Source organism: Chenopodium album, chromosome 27 (genome assembly GCF_948465745.1).
Source record: "Chenopodium album chromosome 27, dcCheAlbu1.1, whole genome shotgun sequence".
NCBI classification, from domain to species: domain Eukaryota; kingdom Viridiplantae; phylum Streptophyta; class Magnoliopsida; order Caryophyllales; family Amaranthaceae; genus Chenopodium; species Chenopodium album.
The window spans coordinates 6043091-6049310 of NC_137860.1; positions in this window are offsets into that span (position 1 = coordinate 6043091).

Below are 6220 nucleotides of genomic sequence, written 5' to 3' on the forward strand. Positions count from 1 at the left end.
GTGGGTGGTGTGCTCGTGACTCTAATCTCCGTTGAAGGTTGATTGAAGCGTTCGGTCACAACTAACTAGCATTAGTGGAGGTTTAATCCGTGCTCGTGGACTAAGTAGAGGAATCACACGTGGGGTTCTTTGTCTCCCTTGTTCTTGCTCGATCACTAGTGGAATCACGCTTCAAAGGTATAATTCTTACTTCTTTATGTGTTATGCATGAGATCCTTGGTTTGGTGCTATGTGAATATAATTCATGTTAATTCCGCATTTAGTACCTATAATCTCCTACAGTGGTATCAGTTAGCCTCTTGCATTTACATATATTGAGTAATAATTCTTTGATAATCCACAATTTTAATTCAATTAGGAGGGAGAATATTTAATTATGAGTCAATTGTTATTTTAAATGTGATTTAACAATATAGAATCATTAAAGGTGTTTAATTTGCTCCATATAAATCTTGAATTGATTCGATTTGTTGCCCTAATAGATTCGAAAATTCGAACCCCATAAACCCTAATTTTCGAAAATTTCGAATTTTTTAAGCCCTAATTTGTGAAATTTTGTGTTTATTTTGATTTATTTCGATGGTAATATGTTTAAGGAATTTAATCTATTTGATTACATGTTAAAATTATGAATTTTTCATGATCAAATTATTTACATTAATTTGTTAATTACTACCTCAAAAAAGGGGTCTTTGTGAATTACTACCCGCAAAAAAAAAGTTGTTAATTACTACCCTAAAACTGATTAATTTTAGCAACTACTACCTTTTTTACTAATCAGCATACTTAAGCTCTTAATGATATTATTATTCATCTAATTACTAATTAGTAGCTCTTAAACCTTAATTAATTAGGTAAACCCTAGCACCACCTTTCCACCACCATTGCACCACCTCCGGCGGCCCCCCTTTGGCCCTTTAACACATCCGATAGCTCCTCCACCATGAAACCCACTCCCCGCACTCAATCCCCCACCACGAAACCCACCCTCCCTTTCCCCCACCACAAGATCCACCCTATTCTTGTTCCCCCCACCACGATTACCGCCTCGATTCTGCTTCCCCAACACACAATTCCCACCCCCTTTTACGATACCCCCATCCCCTACCCGCGGCGGCCCTGACCCCCTACCCCTCGCCGGAAATCCTTGCTCAACCATCCTTAATCTTCCTATATCCCCTTCCCCCCTAATCACCACCCTAGGGTTTCAATTTTAGGGCAGTAGGGTTTTAATTTTGAAACATTAGGGTGGTGATTAAAGGGGGGAAGGGGGTGGAGGAGGCTTAGGGAGGGCTTAATAGAGTTCTCTAGCAAGGGGAAGGGGCTAGGGTGGCTAGTGGGTGGGGAGGAGGGATTTTTTCGAGGGTTGGAGGGATTGTTGGGAGGTTTAGAGGTGGTGCAATGGGTGGTTAGAGGTGGGGTGGATGCCGGGGCGAGGGTAGGCTGCCGGAGATGGTGGGGATAGAGTAAGGGGGCTGCCGGAGGTGGTTTAGTGGTGGTTTAGAGGTGGTGTTAAGGTTTATTCAATTAATCATGCGTTAAAAGTAACTAATGAAAAATTAGCCGGATAATGATATCATTAGTAGATTAAATCACCTAATTAGGGGCTGATTAGGGAAAAGGGTAGCAATCTATACAATTCATCAGTTTTAGGGTAGTAATTAACAACTTTTTTTTTTTTGCGGGTAGTAATTCACAAAGACCCCTTTTTTGAGGTAGTAATTAACAAATTTTCCAATTATTTAATTTAAGTGTTAGATTAAATTGGGGATTAATTTCATCAAGAACCCTAATTTCAAAATTGAATATGATTTAGTTTTGGAATTAGTTGGACCACATAAAGTTTAATTTATTTTTACAAAAATCTGTTTTGTTTTAATTAATTAAAATCATCAAAAAAAGGTGAATTTACAGCAGCAGCACCGCGGCTGGGTGGCGCTGCCACGGTGGTGCCGCTGCTGGTGGTCCGGAGGGAGGGGCAGCAGCGAGGATCGGAACAGCAGCAACAACAGTGTCGCGCTGCAGGTGCACGGTGTTGCTGCTGCTGCCCTGCGCCGCTGCACAGCAGCGTACACCTTGCGGTGTACGGCCACCATGGCTGGCTTCGACTGGCCACACCACGGTGGCTGGCGAATTTCAAAAAAAAAAAAATTATTTATTTTATTTTTAGATAAAATCAGATTTCAAATTTTTTTTAAAAAAAGGATAAGTTTAAATTTTGAAAAGATAATTAACAAATTTAAAGTTGTTATTTTTGTTAAGTTTGGATAATTATGGAGCAAAAGATTCTATTTGGATAATAATTGATTAAATAATGTGATTATCTCATAATTATTTATGGATAATAATTGATTTAAAATATGTGATTGGTTAGTAATTAGGATAGAATTTCCTAAATTAGTTAGGATAATCATGGAAAATAAATATGATTTATCTTCCATAATTCAAATAAGATTTGATTCTATCTCATTCCTAAATTAAAATATATGATATTTTATGGTTGGTCATGAATAATATATGATATTATCTAATTACAGTAATTAATTAATTAAAATATGAGATATTTATAGCCATGTTTCCTTTATTATGATCATTTGATGTTATAGTTTAGGAAAGCATGATGAGTGATTTATTATATGGCACTTTATAATATATGATATTGTTTATTGCTATATATAGACTAGTATGACCCATAGATTCTAAATACGATCTGCGCATCGTGATGTATTTTTGTAATCTAAATACGGTCTGCGTACCATTAAGTATTTTTGTAATTTATTTTATTTTATTTAAGTAGTAGATAGAGTAGAATAAAATTACAGGTTGCAGTTGATCCAAAAGCCAATGAAGTGAAGGCCCAATGGAGCAAGATGGATGAGATCCATGAAGGTTCAAGTGGGAGCATTTTGCTTTACTAGTTTTCTTAGGATTAAGGGGTCATACTATGTCATGTTTTATTGCATTAGTAGATTATGCATGTTTAGGTTTATTTATGTTGCTTGATGATGCGCTAGAGTTCACTATATAATCACAACATAATAAATCTAGATCCCAGTAATATTGAGGCAGCTTTTCCAATTAAAAACCCGATGAAACCTTTGACATTTGTGATGGGTCATGCCAAAGCTGGGCATCATAATTTTCATTGGGGAGTGGGGGTAGGACAAATTCTACACTTTTAATTGGTTATACTCAACAGGGTTACCTAAAGACAAAGTTTAGAACCTTGAAGCTAAGGGTAATAATTAAACATGTGATGATTAATTATTCAACCAAGAATTACAAGAGTTGTAATCAGTAAAGAGTTTACTCACCTTGAAAATGTAATGGTTGATGGCAGGGCCAAAGTCCGGTTAATTATTGCACAAATAAAGGATCTTGGAATCATTTTATTCAATAGGGATCATTTAAAATTGAATAAATGCTTTAAAGTTACCAATAAATTCTGAAATTGCTTATGGTACTTTAAATTTATTGAACATAATTATTGAATTTTGCCTCGTTTTGTTTTTGTTTGTAGATGAATAACTTATATGACAACACGGATTTACCAATGTAACTCAATTTAAGGCTAAATCTCATAAACTACAGGCAATGGGAGGGCGAATTGAGAAATGTTCTCACAAGCCACAAGCTTGAAGCTCGTCTGTATGTACCCATTGAGAACAAGTGTGCTCTTGGTCAGGACCCTGAAATGCATGCAAAATTAGTTTTGGATGCACAAAAGGTCAAGTACCTAATACTGGAATCTATTCCAAACTGTTGGTATAATAGGTTCAGACGGTATGAGGTGACCAACTTTTATCAGTGTCTTCGTGCTATCTGTAGAGGTGTCATGGGGACATTGGGTAGTGGAGGTGTCAACGATCCAAATGTAAGAGAGATCGTTAACTCGATCCCTCAGATTTACTATTCCTGGGCTGACAGTTTAAGGTATGAGACTTACAAGATTCATGGTAAGATAATGGCAAAGAAACTCTTACCTGGTCAGTCAGTGAGGAACCATGTCAATGAATTGGTTGATATGATCAATCAAATGGATATCCTTGGGAAACCGATCGATGATGATTCTGCGCGTGACATTATCTTGTTCTCGCTCCATGCTGGTTTTGACATTGTAAGACTCTCTCATAATGATGAGGGATCATCAGCAAATTTGATCAACATCTTACTTAACCATGCTGAGGAGTACCTGATAAGGAGAGATTGCCAGTGCTTCTTTTGTGGTGGATGGCAAGTCCATACACCAGGGTGTCCCCATTACACACCAGTGAAAACAGAAGGTAAGGAGTTACTTGATGTTTTTGTTGTAGAGATTAATCTTACTTCATCTTCCACTTGGGTTTTTGATACCGGTTGTGGTGCTCATATCGTCAATGACGTGCAGGGCTTGAAAGGAAGTAGGAAGCTAGATCCAGGGGAAGTAACACTTCGAGTAGGAAATGGAGCAAAAGTTGCTGCAATTGCTATTGGGAGTTATCATTTGAGACTTCCTTCTGGACTTATTTTAGTACTTAATAACTGTTATTTCGTACCCAGCATTACTAAAAACATTATTTCAGTTCCAGTTTTAGATACTGAAGGATTTTCATTTGAAATAAGAGACAAGCGTTGTTTTATTTCGAAAGAAAACATGTTATATGCTAATGCTAAGTTAATCAATGGCTTGTATGTCTTAGAATATGCAACTCATGTCTACAACATAGATCATAAAAAGCAGAAAACAGATGGTTCAAACCCAACTTACCTATGGCATTGTAGGCTTGGACATATTAACCAAAAGCGCGTCCAGAAATTACAAAAGGATGGACTCCTCTCTTCTTTTGATTATGAATCATTTGAAAACTGTGAGTCATGCTTGCTTGGAAAAATGACTAAGTCACCCTTTACGGGTATAGGTGAAAGAGCTAGTGACCTTTTGGGACTCATACATACAGATGTGTGTGGACCAATGAGTTCAAAAGCTAGGGGTGGATATAATTACTTCATTACTTTCACTGATGATTTAAGTAGATATGGTTACATTTACTTAATGAAGAACAAGTCGGAATCCTTTGAAAAGTTCAAAGAATTCCAGAATGAAGTACAAAACCAGCTTGGGAAAACAATTAAGGCATTATGATCTGTTCGTGGTGGCGAATATTTAACCCAAGAATTTGATGATCATCTGATTAATTGTGGAATACTTTCACAATTAACCCCTCCAGGGACACCTCAGTTAAATGGTGTGTCAGAAAGGAGAAATAGGACCTTACTAGATATGGTTCGGTCCATGATGAGCTTTACTAATCTACACATATCATTCTGGGGATATGCATTAGGAGAAGCTGCGAATATACTAAACAGAAGCCCGTCCAAAGCAGTTGAGAAGACACCATATGAGTTATGGACTGGAAGAGTTCCGAAATTGTCTTATCTCAAGATTTGGGGATGTGAGGTCTATGTAAAACGTTTACAAAGCGACAAATTACACCCAAAATTAGACAAGTGTTTCTTTGTGGGTTATCCTAAAGAAACAAAAGGGTATTACTTCTACAATTGCAAAGATAACAAAGTGTTTGTTGCTCGCGATGGTGTCTTTCTAGAAAAGGAATTCCTCTCTAGAAAGCCAAGTGGGAGTAAAGTGGTTCTCGAAGAAATTCGAGACGAGCAACAAATGGATGTGGATAACACTACGTCAGAGGCGAATGCGCGTGAGACGATTAATCATGCGTCGAAGCAAGCTAATTCCACCAGCGAGACTCCTATCGTCCCACTTGAATCTAATTCATGCGAAAATCTTCAAGGAGTTGGAAAGAAAATTTCTACTGTTGCTCCTACCCCACGTAGGTCTACCAGAATCAGAAACAAACAGTTTGTGAGGTTCTGTTAACTGAGGATTCTGAAATCTTCTTATTGGAGAATGAGGAACCCACAACCTACAAGCAAGCTTTGGTGAGCCCCAACTCAGATAAATGGCTTGAGGCCATGAAATTCGAAATTGAATCGATGTCTGAAAATAAAGTGTGGACCCTAGTAGACTTGCCTAATAGGGTAAAACCCATTGGTTGCAAATGGGTCTACAAGATTAAAACAGACAAGGATGGAAATGCCTACATCCATAAAGCAAGACTAGTTGCAAAAGGGTACAGACAGATTCACGGTATTGACTATGATGAAACTTTTTCCCCAGTAGCAATGCTTAAGTCCATTCGGATTCTTCTAGCGATTGCCGCATTTT